Here is a 21,310-nt window from a genome sequence, read left to right as displayed (position 1 = left end):
GGAAATTTCCACAGACAGAACATGGGAGGCTACAGTCCATGGGGTCGCAAACAATCAGACACGGCTGAGCGACTAAGCACAAATGAGGCAGAAAACATACCTGAATAAATAATAGATGAAAACTTGGAAACAGATATTCAGGTTCAAGAAGGACAAAGTCCCCAGCAAGATAAATCCAAAGAGGTCTAATCCAAGGCACATTAAAATTAAAATGACAAAAATTAAATATAGAGAATCTTGAAAGCAGCAAGAGAAAAGAAATCAGTTATATACAAGGAAATTCCCATAAGGCTATTGGCTGATTTTTCAACAGAAACTGCAAGCCAGAGAGAGTGGCAGGATAGCTTCAAAGCAATGAAAGGAAAAACCTAAAACCAACAATATTTTACCTGGCAAGGTTATTATTCAGATGTAAAGGAGAACTAAAGAATTTTATAGACAAGCAAAAGGTAAAAGAGTTCATCACTAAACTGTTCTTACATGAAATGTTTAAAAGGACTTTTCTAAGCAGAAAAGAAAAGGTTACAACTAGAAATATGGAAATTATGAAAGGAAAAAATCTCACCAGTACAGGTAAATATATAGTAAAGATAGCAAGTCAACCATGTACAGTGCTAGTACGAAGGTTCAAAAACAAAAATGTGTCTTAAATGACATTTCAGACTGGGATAAAATTAATATCTACAGAATATTCCACCCCAAAACAGCAGAATACACATTTTTTTAGAGTACATAGAACATTCCTCAGAATAGATGACATGGTAGCTACAAAAAAAGTTTCAAGAATTGTAAGACTGCAATCATATCAAGCATCTTTTCCACCACAAAGGCATGAAACTAAAAATCAACTATAAGGAAAAAAGCTGCAAAAAACATAAACACATGGAGTATAAACAATATGCTTACTAAACAGCCAATAAGTAACTGACAAAATCAAGAGGAAACAAAAAATACTTGGAGAAAAATGAAAATGGATACAAAATGTGTGTGTGTGTGTGTGTGTGTGTGTTAGTTGCTTAGTCATGCCCAACTCTTTGCAACCCCATGGACTGTGGCCCATCAGGCTCCTCTGTCCATGGAATTCTCCGGCAAGGAAACTGGAGTAGGTAGCCATTTTCTTCTCCAGGGGATCTTCCTGACCCAGGGATCGAACCAGATCTCCTGCATTGCAGGCAGATTCGTAACCATATAAGCCACTATGGAATGGGGCAAAAACAGTTAAGTTTACAATGATACAAGCCTACTTCAGGAAACAAGAAAAAATCTCATATAAACAATCTAACCTTAAACCTAAAGGAATTAGAAAAAGAACAACAAACAAACCCCAAATTTAGTAGAAGGAAAGAAATCATAAAGACCAGAGCAGAAATAAATGAAATAAGAGACTGAAAAAACAATAAAAAAAATCAATGAAACTAAAACCTGGTTCTTTGAAAAATAACCAAAATTAATAAAATTTCAGTCAGACTCAATTAGAAAAAAAGTCAGAGGGCCCAAATAGATCAAATCAGAAATGAAAGAGAACTTACAGCTAACACCAGAGAAATACAAAGACTCATAGAGATTATTATAAACAATTACACACAATATACTAGACAACCTAGAAGAAATGGATAAATTCCTAGAAACATACAATCTTCCAAGACTGACTTGGGAAAAAAATAGAAAATATGAAGAGACCAATCACCAGCAACAAAACTGAATCAGTGATTAAAAAATAAAAACAAAAAAACTTCCCCCAAAATGTAAAGTTCAGGGCCAGATGGCTTTGCAGATGAGTTTACCAAGCATTTAAAGATGAGTTCATACCTTTCCTTCTCAAACTATTCCAAAAGAAACTGAAGATAAAGGAATATTTCCCAACTTATTCTGTGAGGCCAGTGTTACCCTGAGACCAAAACAAGAAAAGACACCACAGAAAGGAAAGAAGGCAAGAAAGAAAGAAAACTATAAGCCAGTATCACTGATGATCATAGAAGCAAAAATCCTCAACAAAATACTAGCAAAGAGAATTCAGAAGTACGTTAAAATGATCATATACCATGATCAAGTGGGATTTATCCCAGGGGTACTAGGATGTACAATATCCCACAAATCAATCTATAAATCATAAAAATCATATGATTATCTCAATGCATGCGTGCTCAATCACTTCAGTTATGTCTGACTCTTTGCAACCCCATGGACTGTAGCCTCCCAGGCTCCCACGTCCATGGGATTTTCTTAGTAAGAATCCTGGAGTGGGTTGCCATTTTCTTCTCCAGGGGATCTTCCTGACCCACGGATTGAACCTGCATCTCTTTCATTGTGGGCAGATTCTCTACCACGGAGCCATCAGGGATGCCCATGATTACCTGAACAGATGAAGAAAAGGCTTTGGAGAAGATTTAATAACCACTTTATGATTAAAAACTCTCAACAACGTGGGCACAGAAGGAACACACCTCAACAGAATATAGGTCATCTATGACAAATCTACCACCACATTCAAAGATGAAAAGCTGAAAGCATTTCCCCTAAGATCAAGAAGTTGAAAGCATTTCCTCTAAGATCAAGAATAAGACAAAGATATCCACTCTCACCAAGTTTATTCAACATAACATTGGAAGTCTTAGCCAAAGCAATTATACAAGAAAAAGATATAAAGGCAATCCAAATTGGAAAGAAAGAAGTAAAACTGCCACTGTTTACAGATGACATGATACTATATACAGAAAATTCTCAAGATGCCACCAAAAAAACTAGAATTTATCAATGAATTCAGTAAAGTTGCAGGATATAAAATTAATATTCAGTGTTTCTATACAACGATAATGAACTACTGAAAAGAGAAATTAAGAAATCAATCTCAGGCTTCCAAGGTGGCTCAGTGGTAAAGAATTCACCTGCCAATACAGGAGACACAGGTTCAATCCCTGATCCGGGAAGATTCCACATGCCACGAGGCAACTAAGCCCATTTGCCACAACTATTGACTCTGCGCTCTATAGGCTGGGAGCTGCAATTATTGGGCCTACATGCTGCAACTACTGAAGTCCGTTTTAGTCACTCAGTTGTGTCCAACTCTTTGTCACCCCACCAAGCTCCTGCGTCTATGGAATCCTCCAGGCAAGAATACTGGAGTGGGCTGCCATTTCCTTCTCCCTATGGCCCATGCTCTGCAATAAAAGAGGCCATCATAACGAGAAGCCCACACACCACAAGCAGAGTAGCCCCCACTCATCACAACTAGAGAAAAGCCCACAAAGCAGTGAAGACCCAGCACATACAAAAATAAATAACATTATAAAAAAGAAAACAATCTCATTTATTTACAATTTCATTGAAAAGAAATATACTTAGGAATAAATATACCTAGCAATAAATCTAACCAATGAGGTAAAAGACTTGTACTCTGAAAACTATTAGACATTGATGAAAGTGATGAGAATACAAATGGAGAGATACACTGCGCTCATGGACTGGAGGAATTAATATTGTTAAAATTACTGTACTACCCAAGGTAACCTACAGAGTCAATATAATCCCAATGGCATTTTTCACAGAACTAGGATGAATAATTCTAAAATTTGTGTGGAAACACAAAAGATCTCTAATGGCCAAAGCAACCTTGAGATCAAGAACGATGCTGCAGGCATCACAACCCTTGATTACACACTGATTTGTCTCCTCAGGCAAGCAAAATAAAAGCAAAGATAGACAAATGAGATAACATCAAACTAAAATCTTTTGCATAGTGAAAGAAACTGTCAATAAAATGAAAATGCAGTCTATTGAGTAGAAGAAGATATTTGCAACTGACATGTGATGATGGGTAATATCTGGAATATACAAAGAACTTACATAACTCAACATCAAACAAACCTACAACTTGATTCAAAAATGGGCAGAGGATCTGAATCGACATTTTCCCAAAAAGCACATGGCCAACAAACACATGAAAAGATACTCAGTATCTCAAATTATCAGAGGAATGCAAATGAAAACAACCACAGCGAGATACCACCTTACACCTGTAAGAATGGCTATCATCAAACAGATAACAAGTAAGTGTTGGTGAGGATATGGTGAAAAAGGAACCCTGTGCATTGTTGGTGGGACTGAAAATTGACTCAGACACTATGAAAACAGTATGGTGCTTCTTCAAAAAAATTGAAAAGAGAACTACCATTTGATCAAGTACTTTCACTTCTGGGTATTTTTTACAAAACAAAAACATTTATACCAAAAAAATATATGCACCCCAATGTTCATGGCAGAATTATTTAAAATAGCCAAAATATGGAAGCAACCTAAGTTTTTGTTGATGGATGAATGAATAAAGATGTGATTTACATATACAAACACACACACACACACACACACACACACACACACGCATACCAGAATATTACCCAGCCATTAAAAATGAAATCTTGCCATGGACAACAACATAAATGAATCTAGAGGGCATTTAGCTAATTGAAATCAATCAGACAGGCAAAGACAAATACTGTACGACCTCAATTATATGTAGATTCTAAAAAACAAAACAAACAAAATGAAATGAAAACAGGGTAATAGATCCTGAGAACAAACAGATGGTTGCTAGAACAGAGGTGCATAGAAGGTTGGGTGAAAAAGGTAAAGGAAATTAAAAGGCACAGACCTCTAGTTATGAAATTTATAACCCACAGGGATATTAACATACAACATAAGGAATATAATCAACAATATTGTAGTAACTCTGAATTGGGACACAGGGTTACTAGACTTATTGTGGAGTTCATTTTGTAATATACATGCAAATGCCAAGTAATAATATAATATACCTGAAGCTAACACAACATCTTAAATCAACTATATTTCAATATTTTTAAAAAGATAACTTCCTTTCAAAAAAATTTAGCTTCTTACAATAGAAGGCATACAGAATCTGTGTTCAAAATGAAACACAAACTTTCCGTCTGAAACTGTGGCAGGTTCAGACGTGAAGATGAAGGTGCCTGCTTTCCAGAGTTTTCTGAAAAAGCAAAAGAATGTCCATGGAATTGAAAGCCAAATATCCACTGTAATTGCTGACTTCAAGGCACTTATGAAGACAAAAGGAAGCTTCTTTATCAAAGGGTTAAGTGCTATCATCAGGAATGAGGGTCAGGCTATAGGAATACAACTTGAATAAATAAATGGCAAGAAAAACTGGCAGAGACTATGCATCTCTGAACTTCAAATTAACATCTGCCATAAGCATCAAAAGAGTCCCAAATTCTTCACTGTCCAAAACCTCTTGGCTGTCACACCTTGTGGGGACTGTGAAGTAATATATGTCACAGATTCTGCAACCTGGAGAAGACCAAGAAACAGTGGATCATCCTGATCTTTAGGCAAATATGGCATCCTCTGAAAGAAGGGCATAATCAGATTTATTTGGTTGTCAAACCCTTCAGAGCTGCAAATGATTTACTGTGCTTTATTAAATTTACTTCTTGCATATTTTGAAAAGAAGAGAATAGTACACTCTGTGTGTGCGTTCATGTGTTCACATACACTCACATCTGTGTCTTTGTGGAAGACAGCAAAGGTTGTTTGCTAAAGAAAGCATAAAAGACTTTTTAGCAAAATCAACTGAAGGCATCCAAGTGACTATTTTAAAAGTATGATCATCCTTTTAAAAATTGTTTTTAACAGTTTAAAACATTATAAAAGAGAAAGGAAATTCAAACCAAGTGGGGAAAAGATAATGTAAACAAGCCAACTCTGAGAACCATCAGAGTTCTCATGATTGTTTCAAATCTGCGATATGTTTCCTCAAAGCGAGGACAATGGACACACTAAATTATAAAGCTTTGTTACTGGAATAAGGAAATATTCTAATTCCTCAAAAAAGGGAAGGATTTCCTTGATTTTAAATCAGAAAGATAGCCCTCATATGGAGCAAATGATGCTATATAATGTAATATAGTATAAAGTATCTTCAACTGGATTTTTATTGCTAACATCAAATGACTGTCTAAAGCAGGGGTCCCCAAATCCCAGGCCACAGACTGCAGGAGGTGAGCGAGAGAAGTGTCATCTGTATTTCCAGCTGCTCCTCATCACTCACATTATTGCCTGAGCTTATTATATATCACAATGTAATAACAATAGAAATAAAGTGCACAATAAATATAATGCACTTGAGTCATCCCAAAACCATCAGCCTCCTCCCACACCTCCACATCCATGGAAAAATCACCTCCCACGAAACTGGTCCCTGGTACCAAAAAGGTTGGGATTGGTGGTCTCAAGCACTGCTGCTTCATGAAGGCACTTCTGGAAGGGTTAAGGCCTCCGTACTAAGCATTCTGCCCTCCCATGCTCTGCAAATACCACTGTTCTCTGGAGAACACATATGATCATTACTGTATGCCTAACTGAATATATTTTCTCACCTGATTCTATCCTGTCATATAAACTTAGTCAACAGAATCAAATGACCACAAAATCCATTGATTCATTATCTGGATGGACACAGGAACAAAGACTCGGAAAGTTGTCAAGGATTTCAGAGGACTCTTGGTCAAATGATAAGTTACAGCAGCAAATGTCACAAAAGGCGTCCCTGACAATCGGTATAGGACCTTGGCATGCACACCATCAACGACAGTTGGATCACTCGCTCACAAGGCCATCTGCTCATGGCTGCAGACAGTTGTTTTATTATGTTATGCTGAAAACTACTGGACTGTATTCCCACCAGCTTTTAAAGTCTGTCCTTCAGATCAAGTGAGCAGCCCTCAAATCTCAGAAGACACTTTGCTTTACCGCTTCAATATTAACTTTCCTAAGCCAAACATCTTTAGTTCATGCTATTCATCTATTTAAAATGATGATGAGGATAATAAAATTACTTTCTTTTTTCTTTTGTTTTTGGCCATGCCATGAGTGGCATTCAGGATCTTAGTTCCATGACTAGGGATCGAATCTGAGACCCTATGCAGTGAAAACAGAATCTTAGCCATTACAGGGACTGCCAAGGAAGTCCCTAAAATTACTTGAAAAGTCATGTAACACGTCAAATTTTTTTCAGTGCTTTGTATACATGTTCTCATTTTATCTTTATATCTCTGAACACTACAATAGGTATTTTAATCACGAGAAAACTAACCAGCCCCTAGATCATACCACTGGTTTATGGCAGAATGTAGACTAGAAGCTTGCTCTCTTCATTTTCTTCCTATCTCTGTTTTTAAATGAGTATTTATAAACTACAGTGAACAGCTGCGCTAACCTCAGTGAATATTTAGGAGAAGGAAATTTTGAAGTCATTTTACTAATATTAAAAAAATAATCAGGAAGACACATTTATGGTAATTAAGGGTTTTTTTCAGTAGTCATGTATGGATGTGAGCTATAAAGAAGGCTGAGCACTAAAGAATTGACACTTTTAAACTGTGGTTCTACAGAAGACTCTTGAGAGTTTCTTGGACAACAAGGAGATCAAACTAGTCAATCCTAAAGAAAATCAACCCTAAATATTCACTGGAAGGACACATGCTGAAGCTGAAGCTCCACTACTTTGGCCACCTGATGTGAAGAGCCAACTCATTGGAAAAGACCCTGATGCTGGGAAAGATTGAGGGCAGGAGGAGAAGGGGACGACAGAGGATGAGATGGTAGGATGGCATCACCGACTCTATAGACACAAGTTTGAGCAAACTCCGAGAGATAGTGAAGGACAGGGAAGCCTGGCGTGCTGCAGTCCATGAAGTCGCAAAGAGTCAGACACGACTTAGCAACTGAACAACAACAATACTTGCAAATTTACAATTTTTCCAAGTGTTGAGAATTTTTATATAGGTGCTTAAAACTTTTAGAAGAGATACTAAAAGTTTTCTTTTGTTTTTAGCTAAAATTTTGATAAAACTATAGGTCTAACTTCAAGTTCAGGTTTAAATTCTCTTATCCCCACTATATGATAATAAACTAATACAAACCTTCTGGCTCATCAAATAAATCTAGACATCTTAAAAGAACTTTAAAAAAAATGTGTGCAGGTTCTAGGCCTTTCTGTACTTCAGTCATTTCAGATACCATTTTCCCACTGTTTTTCCCTACATCCATCTTCAGCCATTCAATTACTGAGTTTGTGTGCAGCTTCTGACTTCTCTTTTGTGTTCCTAGCAAGAACTGTCAAAATTCAAACATTTACCCTGAAGCAGCAACAACAAAAACCCACTGAATACATAAAACTTCACCCATTGGGGTAAAATCCTTAAGGGTCTTAGAACTACATAAGGTACTCAATTAGATACACAGAAGCAGCGGTAGTTATTGGCATACAATTAATATATCAGCTTTAAAATGTGCCTCCAGGGGCATATTTCAACAAAGTCCAACTTAACTTTCACTGTGCCCAGGAAGTGCACAGTGAAAAGTCAGGTGGTGGGAGACCTCTCTGAGGATCAGCCTGCCCTCATCCATTGGATGTGGACATGTGCACCACTGCAAGAACTTCTGGAGGGCAAGCTGACACTGTAGTGAGGGGACAGACAGAAGGGGAACGGAAGAGGCACTCCACTTCTCCAGGCAACAGAGCACACACCTCTGAAGATTTAATGAGCTGGGACTTATGGCAGATTGTACTATTGGAAATATTAGCCTGATTGCACATTGTTTGAGTAGAATAGGTCTGCTCTTTAGTTTCTTTTTTCCTTCTCAAATGTGTCCAAATGTCAATTTAAGCCATTTTCCTAAGGAGCAAACTAACAGCCAACGCTGTATTGAAAACAAAAACTAGTCAAAATGGCCACAATCAGAGAGGAGCACATTAGGAAGATGTGCATGAAATTTAGATCAACCAGCCTCAGGATACTGACTCAGCCATCAGTCAGGTATATTTCCAGTGTTCAGCCTTGCAGGCAATCACCAGTGGTTGGGCAGCAGTAATTCAAGTTATCATGCTACCAAAATACGGAATTGGTTCCTTCACCTTGCCTCTTCCTAGGATTCTTTATTAAGAATTCTAGCTTTTATTTTCCTCAAAGTTTTTTTTTTTTTTTTTTTTAATGTAGACCATTTTTAAAGTCCTTATTAAATATGTTAAAATATTGCTTCTGTTTAATATTTCGCTTTTTTGGGCCATTGAAGCATGTGGGATCTTAGCTCCCTGACCAGGAATCGAACTTGTACCCCCTGCATTGGAAGGCAAAGTCTTAACCACTGGACTGCCAGAGAAGTCCCAAGAATCATAGCTTTTAAAATATCATTCCTGACTCCCCAGTCTTTGCTGTGCTTTCTTTCTAGAAGCCAATAGAATCATTGAAACAGAGCAGGCTTTAGAAGGAAAGAATCTGCTTTTGTCCTAGGTTCTCCTACCTACAGGGAAAGGATTATTATTCCAGCCTCCTCATGTTTTTCCTTGCATCTAGAGAGACCTCAGTTCATGTAACATTTCTAGCCTCCTTACTCTTTTACCAATCTGTCTCAGAGAATGAACAGCAAATTACTGAATGATAAATTTGAGAAAAGTAAATAGGGCCTGCAAAAGCTCAGCCACTGTCAAGCTCTCCTTCCTTGGGGAATGGCTCCAGTAATGCACATATATGCACATCTTGTCCTCCATGTTGGAAGTTTTACAAGGGGAGGCCCCCATGGGAGGAGACGTGTCCATCTGGCCTGGCCCAGTAGATTGGTCTGCCTATTTCTGAGCTATAGCATTAAGAAGCATGCTGCACTTCTAACCCCACATTATCCCTCCCAGTCTTAATCAGTAATAAGTATGGTATTCTGATCTCCATCTGTCTTTCTCTTTGTCTATCTCTTAAGTGGCTTGGAACTCACTTTTTAACTGTGTTGACCTTGCAAAGCTATTTTACTACAGTCATTCTAATCCACTCATGTGAACATCTTGTGCCTCTTTGTAATGTTATTATTTTGACTACGTGGCAGAAATGTGAAGGTAAAGAGTCTAGCACAGAGCTTGTCATTCAATTAAAGTTTACTTTGCTTTTATTTTAATTTTATTTTAGTCATCACCCCATTGTTTTAATTCCATCTTCCCTTTAATTTCCTCCAATAAATTGGCTTTTTATCTCTTATCATAGTCATCAACACTTTTTTATTAATATTGGTTTTTAATAAATGTTTGGCTGCAAAGGGTCTTCATTGCTGCACGTGGGCTTTCTCTAGTTCGAGCGAGGCAAGTGGGGGCTACTCTAGTTGCAGAACATGGGCTTCTCATTGCCATGGTATCTCTTGTTGTGGAATACAGGCTCTAGGTGTGCAGGCTTCCACAGTTGTGGCATGCAGGCCCAGTTGCTCTGTGACATGTGGGATCTTCCCAGACCAGGGACAGAACCCGTACATCAGCTCAGTTGGTAAAGAATCTGCCTGCGATGCAGAAGACTTAGGTTTAATCCCTGGGTCGGGAAGATCCCCTGGAGAAGGAAATGGCAACCCACTCCAGTATTCTTGCCTGGAGGATCCCACGGACAGAGGAGTCTGGCAGGCAACAGTCCATGGGGTCGTATGAGTTGGACATGACTTAGCAACTAAACCACTACCACCCTATACTGGTGGACAGATTGTTAACCACTTGACCACCAGTGAAGTCCTTCAGTGCTTTCTTATTAAACCTTTCTGTCTCTAGACACTGCCCTAAATCACCCTAAATGTGGTTCTTAAAGTGAACGAGCAGCATCCACATCTTTGGGAAATTTGGTAGAAAGGAAACTCTCAGGCCTCATCTCAGATCAATTGAGTCAGAAACTCCTGGGGTGGGACCTAGAGACTTGTGTTTTTATAAGCCCTCCGGGTAATTCTGATACATGGTCAACATTGAGAAACAAAGGCCTAAGTCATTCCGTTTCTGTTCAGTTCCATGATTTGTCTCTGCCCAGATACTTTTCTTTTCGTGCCTTAGTCTCTTTGTGATTACCAACCACTTTGTTTGGTATCATTATCAATTGTTTCTTACCTGAAAGCCCTAATTACCAACCCCTCATCTCCATCCCAAAAGGGGTAAAAAAGAGTAACTATTTGGCCCTCAGATGGTTTAAAATTAGTATCCACAGGTCTCTTTTATACAGATTTTTTTTTTTTTTGCCCACTCCAAATTATTATACGTAACTCACTGAAAATTTGGGCAACTCAATTTGTTTTAATTTAGTTTACCAAGCATCCATTTTCAAAGCCACTGGATAACATAAACCTACTCACAAATCTGCAAGTCTTTGCTCTGTGTTTTGTTTTTAATGTGTAAATAGGAAATCTCCTGCTAGAGGAAACTACAGGTAGCACTGAAAAATAAACTGGTTTTCACAGCACCAGTTTCCCAACAACCTAAATAGCACCAAGCAATTCAATTATCCTAAAACTGTCATCCAATTTGCTTCTCTGTGGGAGAGCTAGTATTCTTATGTCATGAAGACCAAGAAATTATTTGCTTTCTGGAATATGTGAATATTTTCCTTCCTATTACTGCTGAATTTCTGAAAGAATATCTGGGGGCAAAGGGGATTGGGATGGGGATTGGGACCAGGGGTAAGGGGAGAAGAGAGAAAACAGGAGCTGAAGAAAAAAAAATAAAAGATTTTTTAAAATTTCAAATGAGACCCAAATATCACTATTTAACGAATAAGCTTTAAAATTATCCTTTAGTAAATTTTAGTTAAGTCTAGGTACTTCAAATAATTAAATGGTTCAGATATTTATTTAGTTCCTTCCTACCATTCCTCAAATATTTATGCAAATTAATTTTCAATCAACAAAATCTGTAGACATTCATGGGTCTATAATAAATTAGTGTTAATGAGCAACACTTTGGGGAAATATCATTCTTTCTCATGCCATTCATTTATGAGGCATTTCGAAAGAAACCAAGTCATTCACTTAAATTGTAATGAAAAAGTGTTTAGTATTTATTAGTGTGTAGGAGTCTTGTTCTCAAGGGAGTATTTCACAGCTATTATTCATTCAATCTCAGTTTCCCTAGGAGGGAGGGAGAGGGTGCCCAGTGAGCCAAAGTCCATGAGTTGAGTCATTGTTCAGCTCCATTCCAAAGGACTACTTAGTTTCAACCAAACCCCTGAGGTTCAAGTTAAGATTCTCTGGCTAAGGCTACTCTCTGTGATCTAGTCCCACTAGCAACAGCTCAGACATCACTCATCCATGGACAGAAAAACTTCCTGTGGAACAAATGCCTTCCAGGACAAAGCAGACATTCCGAGTTGCATCTTCAGATTTCTTCTGAGATTCCTACAGTCCCCATAAGGGCCAGATCTTACACCTTAGTCTCAATATTACAAGATCTTTAATTTGGTTATGGTGAAGGAGAGAAGTCCTTCTTTCTGATTTCATCTTCATTGATTTCTATCTTTTCTCCTTGCTTTATTCTATAGAAATGACACCTTGGTCTCATTTCTTTCTTAAGTCTTCTTTCTAATCCTAACTGATCAAATTCCTTCTGGTTTCCCTTGCTTTACCAATCAATCTGGACTCCAGACAAGTGACTTCAACACTGCCTTCTTGAACACTCATTCCACTCCTTTTCTTGAATCTTTCATGTTAATTTCAGTCTCTGATCCTTTCAACTCCATCTCTTATACCTAAGCTACCAAACTTTTGGGAAAGACTCCAAAACCATTTCAAATATGGTCCAAAATAAAAAACAATAAATAAATTATCCACCTTGAAGAATATTAATGTTAATATTAGTATTATTTTTAAAAAATGGAAAAGTCATTCTTAGCTCTTAACAAAACAGGCAGCAGGCTGGACTTGGTCCTCTGGTTGGCTGACCCATCTCAGGGCCATCACCACAGTCACGTGTTCCTCAGCCCTTTATTCCTCCCTCCCCATTGTGATACTGTTTCCTTTTAAAAGCTGTCTTTATGTTTGTTTTAAATGAAGAGTTGTGTGCCATGTTATTTCCTGCAGGTAGAGACTTCCTCTAGATGGGTCTTAGGAAAAAAAAAAATATTAATACAGTCTTCCCATTTGCAGATAAGGAAGTTGAGGCCCAGTTTGGATCTATCAAAGAGTTGAGTAGCACTAAAGCCAGCATTTGAAGATTCTTTGCAGTAAGACTCTAGAAGAATTGTCACACAGGAGTCAATTACTATAATGTGGCTTATAACATATACATTATATTTTTAAGCACAGAAACCAAGACACAAAATTTAATCAAGGTTCTTTTCAAACCTATGATCTGTATTATACTGGCTCCCCTTGATATAACCATGTTCTCTCATCAGTTGATGGCTGGTTACGATGCTTCCACTTAGCTTAGTCAGGCTGCCAGGGATTGGTGGAAGCAAAGAACTATAGCAAAGATCTACAGATGTCAGTATAAGGTAGAAGTAAAAAGCTTCATATGAGTAAAGAAGATCTAGATAATCGCTATCATAATCTTTTACTGGCAGACAGAGTTAAAGTCCAGTACAGTAAGTCCCCAACACAAGAATGTTACGACTTTCAAGATGAGAATATGCATCTGGTTCCAGCAAGAAACCAAAACCTGTGCCATCAACATCAGGCATGAGGAAAGTTTCAGCTGGCCCTCCATCTCCTATTGCTGATGATCCTTCAGCTCTACCATCTCCTACCTCCTCTCTCCTCCAGTCAGTAGCTCTTCTTGCCTTTTCACTTGATGCCAACCCTTGAATGCCAGCTGTTATACTGGACTACTGCACTTTTCAAAGTACTGTACTGTACAACTAAAAATGTTTGATTTTTTGTGCTTCTTTTTTATTATTTGTGTGAAAAGTATCATAAACCTACTACAGTACAATACTGAGTAGCCATTTGTATTAGTTAGGTACTAGGCTAACTTTGCTGGACTTATAAATTGGCTTTACAAACATACTCTCAGAATGAAATTCATTTGTATGTAGGGGACTTAATGGATTTTTTTAAAGTAAGATGAATTTACTACTAGTTAAAATATGTCAGGAGAGAATGAAATATGTTCCTGAAGCACCTTACCTGCCTCCTGAGAAATCTGTATGCAGGTCAGGAAGCAACCGTTAGAACCAGACATGGAACAACAGACTGGTTCCAAATTGGGAAAGGAGTAAGTCAAGGCTGTACATTGTCACTCTGCTTATTTAATTCATATGCAGAGTACATAATGCAAAATGCTGGGCTGGATGAAACACAAGCCGGAATCAAGATTGCCAGGAGAAATATCAATAACCTCAGATATGCAGATGACACCACCCTTATAGCAGAAAGCAAAAAGGAACTAAAGAGTTTTTTGATGAAAGTGAAAGAGGACAGTGAAAAGCCGGCTTAAAACTCAACATCCAAAAAACCAAGATCAAGGCATCCAGTCCCATCACTTCATGGCAGACAGATGGAGAAACAATGGAAAAAGTGACAGACTTAATTTTCTTAGCTCCAAAATCACTGCAATTGGTGACTGCAGTCATGAAATTAAAAGATGCTTGCTCCTTGGAAGAAAAGTTATGACAAAACTAAATAGCATATTAAAAAGCAGAGACATTACTTTGCCAACAAAGGTCCATCTAGTCAAAGCTATGGTTTTTCCAGTAGTCATGTATGGATGTGAGAGTTGGACCATAAAGAAAGCTGAGCACCGAAACGTTGATGCTTTTAAAGTGTGGTGTTGGAGAAGAGTTTTGAGAGTCCCTTGGACTGCAAGGAGATCAAACCAGTCAATTCTCAAGGAAATCAACCCTGAATATTCATTGGAAGGACTGATGCTGAAGCTGAAGCTCCAATACTTTGGCTACCTGATGCAAAGAACTGACTCACTGGAAAAGACCCTGATCCTGGGAAAGACTGAAGACAGGAGGAAAAGGGGATGACAGAGAATGAGATAGTTGGATGGCATCACCGACTTGATAATATGAGTTTGAGTAGGCTCTGGGAGTTGGTGATGGACAAGGAAGCCTGGATGCTGTAGTCCATGGGATCGCAAAGAGTCAGACATGACTGAGTGACTGAACTGAACTGAATGTCTATTTTATCCTCTTAAAAGTTCTGTCTCAGAATTTACCCAGAGTTTTGAGTTCCGTGAAGAATACAGTAATATTCACTAGTGCTTCCCTCGTGGCTTGGTGATAAAGAATCTGCCCACTGATGCAGGAGACATGGATTTGATCCCTGGGTTGGGAAGATCCCCTGGAGAAGGAAATTGCAACCCACTCCAGTACTCTTGCCTGGAGAATTCCATGGACAGGCGAGCCTGGTGAGCTATACAGTCCATGGGGTTGCAAAAGAGTTGGAGATGACTTAGTGACTAAACAACAGCAACATTAATCTCATAGATTCTTCTGTAACCCCATTTCCTACTTGTTCAATTTTTAGATTTTGAGGAATGAATTCATCCCTATTTCATTCATGGTCTACATGTTTTCTCTTTAGCCATGGGCCAATTTGGCACTATTTATTTTAACTTTCATATTTTATATTATTTTGTTAGTATCTATTCTAATGGATACTAATGGAAGCATACAAAAAGCCTTAATTATAAATGTTATTTTACTTTGTGAGGAAAACAAAGCAAATCAACAAATTATATAAACAAAAATATTCAGCAAAGAAGTACCATTAGATATGACACCAACTGTGGTATGAACACAAACCATGAATACATGTGTGATTCTGCCCTCATTCCAATTTATAATTTTTCCTTTTTGAAATTCAATGATGTTAACCTTGCTTTATGCTTCTTTCATTATTGTGTTATAAAGTGACCCCTGAAGAATTTTGTTTCTTGAGATTTCATTTGATCATGAGCAGAATTTGGCCCTAATTAAAATAGGATTATCATGGGATACTATATCAAAGAACTGTGCTTCTGAGGTGGGTATTCTTTTACCTATTTTCCTTTAATAGATATAATGAAGGCCAGAACATATTACCCTTTTCAAATAACAACTCTTTGGAAAATATGTCTGGCCTTGGTAAACAGATTTTTATGTTCAAATGGAAGATTAAATGAGCCTCACTCTTGGAAAATATGTCTGGCTTTGGCAAACAGATTTTTATGTTTGAATGGAAGATTAAATTAGCCTTAGCCATTTCTTAATGCATAGAGAAAACTCCTAGGAGAAACAAAGATGAATGTCCACAGAGTTTTGTTTTCTGAGGAAAATGACTCTTGTGTTTATATAGTTTTATTATTCAGTATACTGAGGTTAAATACAATAGGACATCTTGTAAAATAATTTTTGTAGTAATTTTATGGAGTAGATTAAACTGCCATTATGAAAAGAGCCCCAAAGTACGTGGCTCCAAGAACAATGAAGCTTATTTATCTCCCAGCTAACGGGGCAAGGTAAGTGCCCCAGCTTGGTGGGCAGCTCTGCGTCAGTCACTGGAGACCCAGGCTGGCAAAAGTTCTGCCCTCAACAGCTGCTGTGTAGGGCTGTTCAGGTCTAGCTGGTCAAGTAGGGAAAAGAGAGGGAGTCTCCGGCCAGGGAGATCCACTTAAGCAGATAAGGCAAAAGTTCTTCAAACCACTTGTACTCACATTCCATTGGCAAGCACCCAGTCCCACGGCCACACCTGGCTCCATGGCAGACTGGAAAATCATAGCAGTCTCTCTATGTGGCCCGGAAGGAAGAGGGGAAAAACAGAAATAGTGGGCAACTGCAGTTTCCACATACTCTAATTATGAAAAATTCACAAATCACCAACCACATGCATTGCAAAGGTCTCTAGAATGCTACCCAAAACAATAAAATGTAAGAAATCAACAGGTTCAGTTTTTTCTACTATGAAAATATTCAACAAGGTAAAAACTAAGGCAGGTCTCTTTGATTTTATGTCACCACATCAAAAAGATTTTTTTTTTTTGTACCAAACACATAAAGGAAATACCCCACTTAAAATAAATCATGTTCTAAAAGCTGGGAATTTGTTTTCTCATAGAAACAATGTTCTAAAAATGGCCAGGTTCCAAAATTATTTCAAAAGGGCTCATTTACCTCCTGTGGTACATCTGCAATGAAGGGTACTGGAACACAATACTGTACTGCAGCACTCAAGATGTGAGCCAGAAATAATTTTTAAAAATATTTTCAGTAAGGAAATTAAGTTTAATTAGAGAAGGATATGGTGGGGGGAGTGGGAAATGAATATTAATACTTTTAATATAAAGTCAAAGTGAACTCTCAGAAGTATTCTGGTGGTGGTTCTTTAATTTAAAAACACACCAAAATGTGCAGTCCTCTTTCAAGGTTAATCATAAGCAAGATGAATATGCTTACCAGCCATGCATTACAGGTAGATTTTTGGAATAACACGGGAGGGAGAATATAATGAACAGGGGTGTACTAGGAGAGGAGTCTAAAGGTAACCAGGAAAGAGAATGGAAGGGAGGAAAAATCTCCTGTGCTCAAGCCTCTAGTGTACAAGGCATGAATAAAGAGATGAGCAGAAGGAAAGACACAGCTAGTGTGGAGGAAAGGAACCAAGACGGACACAGGCATCCATCTAGGGGGATGGGAAGAATGGGGTTTGAGTTTTCTCTGATCCCATCTCCAGGACGTTGAATACTGGCTGCCATGAGGGTCTCAGACTGGTAGAGGCAGCATGCACATGACCACAAGGATGGAAAGAATGTTCACGATCTAAGAGGGATTTAGGGAGTGACTGACTTCTATTTCATTTCACTCTAATTGGCACAAGGAAAATTTGTGGTTAAAAATTAAGAAAAGGAAAACATATCAAAACACAAATTAGAGGACCCCCCCCACCCCGCCCCGGTGGTTCAGTGGTTGAGAATCCGCCTACCAGTGCAGGGGATGTGAGTTCAATCCCTGGTCAGGGAACTAAAATCCCACGTGCTACACCAATGAGTTCAAATGACACAACTAAGCCCCTGTGCCAGATGGAAGAGGTCCTTGAGCCCCAACGAAGACCTAGCACAGCCAAAAAAAGAGTCAACTAGAAGAATCTTGATAGCAGAAAAGATACACCTGAACGGGGCCCCTATGAAGGTAATTCTTTGCATCTTTCAAGTACACATATTTTCTTTTTCCTTCTAGCTGTTTTATTTCAGTGCAACTTAATAGTTCCTTAATACAAGAGGACTTCTAAAGATGCTTGATCTTGAGTAAAAAGGCAATTTTGAGCAGCTTGATCCCGGGTTAAGTCTTGTGTCTTAAATACAGTGGAAAGCTGTTCCCCACGAGCATGGCTGACTGCTCACAGCCCATTGATTGCAGAACTCACCAAGGGATGTGGTTTCTCTCGCTTGACAACCGCACATACTATAATCAGAAAGACATGACGTTGGGCTCCTCCAAAATTGCATCGAATTGCTTTCTGAGCAGTACTTGATCTAACAGCGGCACTGGCCACAGAACCATCACCACGGGTATCACCAGCCCACCCAGCCTTTCTGAAGACCGACCATGAAACAGGGATTTCTTTAACTTCTGAAAATGAAAGCACCTTTTGAAAATAAATATAAATTCTCAAATTGGCTGCAAACCTTTGAATCAAATGCTCTTTGTGGTTTCAGAGACTATTAAGACAACCCCAAACCTGTCAGCACAATTTCACTCACAAATTTCTCTTATCCCGGTTTATTGCTGCATTGACTATTTTGCAGAGAGATACAAGTTTATGACACAAGGAATAGAAATGGTGTGTAGCTTAATAAATACAAATGTTTGTCTGCATCCTATCTTGAGTCTTAACTCTGAGTCTAATTCACTGCATTATTTTGAGCAGTCCCCAGACATTTCTGGCTCTGACTCCTCAACCAGTAATCGAAGACATTGGATGAGATGAGCCTAAGACCCCATCCAGCTCAACTGGCAGGCAGTAATTCAAGTTTTCTCAGCTTCAGTTTGGCCGTGACAAGGGACTTGACTGCTTTACAGAGAGATTTAGCAATCGGTTCAGCCAAATCACCTGGCTTATCAATATTTTTCATTTGAAGTAATAAGTTCTGAGTGAGGATGTTTATCAGCAGAATGGACACAAAAAAACAAACAACTATGTGAAGAAACTGTTCTGTCTCATATTTGCCCACCTGATATTGGTGCTCGCTTCTGAATCATCACCAGGGCATTCCTCTCCCCGTTCCTAACGAAGAGGCTGGGTTTCTGGTCTCACACTTGACTCACTGTCCCACCATGAGATAAGAAGGGAAAGCATCTCACTAAAACATCAGGCCTTCGACCTGAAACTTCTGATGTCTATAGTAAGAGTAAGGATAAAGGCTACCTTGAACTGGGGTCCCCTCTAGGTCAGATCACATTATTTGGTAAATATTCATTATCATCATCTGTGTTTATACATGCAGAGATGAAGGCCCAGACAGATAAACAGCCTGAAGTCAGCCCTATTAGCCCTATTCTAGATGCTAATCCATTCATTCCGGGTTGCCTGGAGGCATCTACAGGGCTCTGTTCTCAAGTGTGGGGCAAGAGTAACCAGGAGGATGAAGAAGGGTTAAAAACTGACAACCAGCTTTAGAAGACTTCAATATACTTCATTCTCAAATAGTCTATGGCTTTTGCTAATTGTCCTTGTTCAGGCTCAGGACTCTGAAGGGAGTTCTGAAAAGTGCATTAATTTGCTTTTCATTTATCTAACAACAAGACTCATGCAAGCACCTCTTCTGTGCATAATGACTACTGAATTGGCTGCTGGAGAGCAGGTCTGAAAGAAGAGAACACTCCAAGATGCTAGACACACCCTGGGAGGATTATATTCTGGTCTTAGAAACCTTTCAAACCTCCTTTAAACCTCTGTTACTTGCTAATGCATCTTCTCTTCTGCCCGTGTTACTTTCTGCCCATACTAAGAAATTAGGGTATCACCATAGTGTACTTTCTCTCAGTTTTAGAAACCTGAATTTTATTTATTCATGTGAGTTCTTCACTATCTCTAAAATATATCCTAAGGACGTCCTTTGAGCACTCACAGTAAAGTATTTATTACATGTAAAGCAGTTCCTACTCCAGATCACAACCTCTCTTTTCCAACTCCAGACTACTGGAAAGGCAGAAGTTAAAATGACCTGCCATGGGGTCTTTATCAGTTTCCTTCTTCTGCAGAGCACCCAGGTCTAAGGATTGATTGCCAAGGCCTGGAATTTTAGCTCCCATGTTTCATTCTGTCTTATTTTTTTAAACTTAACTTGTTCCTAATAACTCCTTTATATTCCTTTATTTGTAGTTACATATAATGGCCAGAGAGAACTAGACTCCTTACCTACACAGACCCCCAGAGTTACAGTCATCATTATTCTTTTATTATATTACAGGAGAAGGGAAATTGACATGCTATTCATCTCTGATTAATTCCTGACACTTGGATCTAATAAACAGAATTTTTGTTTTAACCAACACTTCCCTGGGAAACAGCAGGTGCTAAAATTAAAACACAGAACCAAAAAACATCTCTGCCCTGAGGAAAATAAAAAGATCTCTTTTTGACTTACTCTCTGAAGCTGTCCAGGGCTGAATTGATTATCTACTTCCGTCTAGAATCACTAGAGTATTATGCAGTTTTTCCTGCAGCTTGACATGCTGTCATGACCCCGATTAGTACATGGATGTCACAGTTTAGAGGGCAGCAAGAAACACGAGGCTATTTCTTCATAAAGTATCCAGTCTTTGTCCATTTATTTGTTATAAAGCTCTGGTGGCCTGTATTCCTTACAAGATGATGACTGTTTTGGAAACCAATGCTCAGAAATCAATATACAAATTGAATGCTAGGAGTGAAGTCACAGAATAAGGTTAAAAAATAAATAAATAACAGAGTTATGTTCACTGAGTATTATGTTCCTGGTGCAAATGAAGCCTAACTCATTTTTTTTTTTTTTTCTGTATTTCTTAATTGGATTTCTGAACTGTTCTTTGGGTCATTATCAGAAGCTGAAGCAAGCCTTCTATGTCTCTTCTCTTTCAATGGCACTAATCATTTTAATTTCTGATTCATATGCTCAGAACATTAGAGCTAGATGTGACATTTAAGGTAATTCTATAAGCCCTTGCTGTGAAAGGAATGCAGACCCACCTGTATATTTGATCCACTTGGAATAAACACAGATGGAGGGTATTCAGAGAACACTGGAAGAGGAAAGGGGATTCCCATCAGGCAGCCAGCTCTATCAGTCAATGCTGAGGTCAAAGAACCTCTGTCAGGCCACACTTCCACCACAGAGAGGTGCAGGAAGGCAAATGGACATGTCCAGGGTCACAAAGCTAATTAAGCAGAAGAACTAGCACTCAGTGGGTTATTTACCGGGATGGTCTCTTATCTGTTAAAAGACATATAAGACCAGGAATGTCCTTGAAAATGCACATCATTGTCTTAGCCATAGTTCACTTGTGGGTTATATGCCTGATTTGCTTGT

The 21,310-nt window shown here is 38.5% G+C and overlaps 1 protein-coding gene across 5 annotated transcripts in view; it reads right to left on the bottom strand.

Annotated features, from left to right (window-relative positions):
- LMNTD1 (lamin tail domain containing 1) overlaps positions 1-21,310 on the bottom strand; it is a 489,613-nt gene that overhangs the window by 458,458 nt on the left and 9,845 nt on the right. For 2 of the 5 annotated variants that reach the window (XM_059887032.1, XM_059887035.1), the window contains exon 2: positions 16,460-16,532. The exons of the other annotated variants lie outside the window; for them this stretch is intronic. The gene's annotated coding sequence lies outside the window, so the exon portion shown is untranslated. The remainder of the gene's footprint in view (positions 1-16,459; positions 16,533-21,310) is intronic. 5 annotated transcript variants of the gene reach the window in all.

The sequence above is a fragment of the Bos taurus genome, chromosome 5, assembly GCF_002263795.3.
Source record: "Bos taurus isolate L1 Dominette 01449 registration number 42190680 breed Hereford chromosome 5, ARS-UCD2.0, whole genome shotgun sequence".
Lineage (NCBI taxonomy): Eukaryota > Metazoa > Chordata > Mammalia > Artiodactyla > Bovidae > Bos > Bos taurus.
The sequence above is the reverse complement of the archived record's forward strand: the minus strand, read 5'-3'. Positions and strand labels throughout refer to the sequence as shown.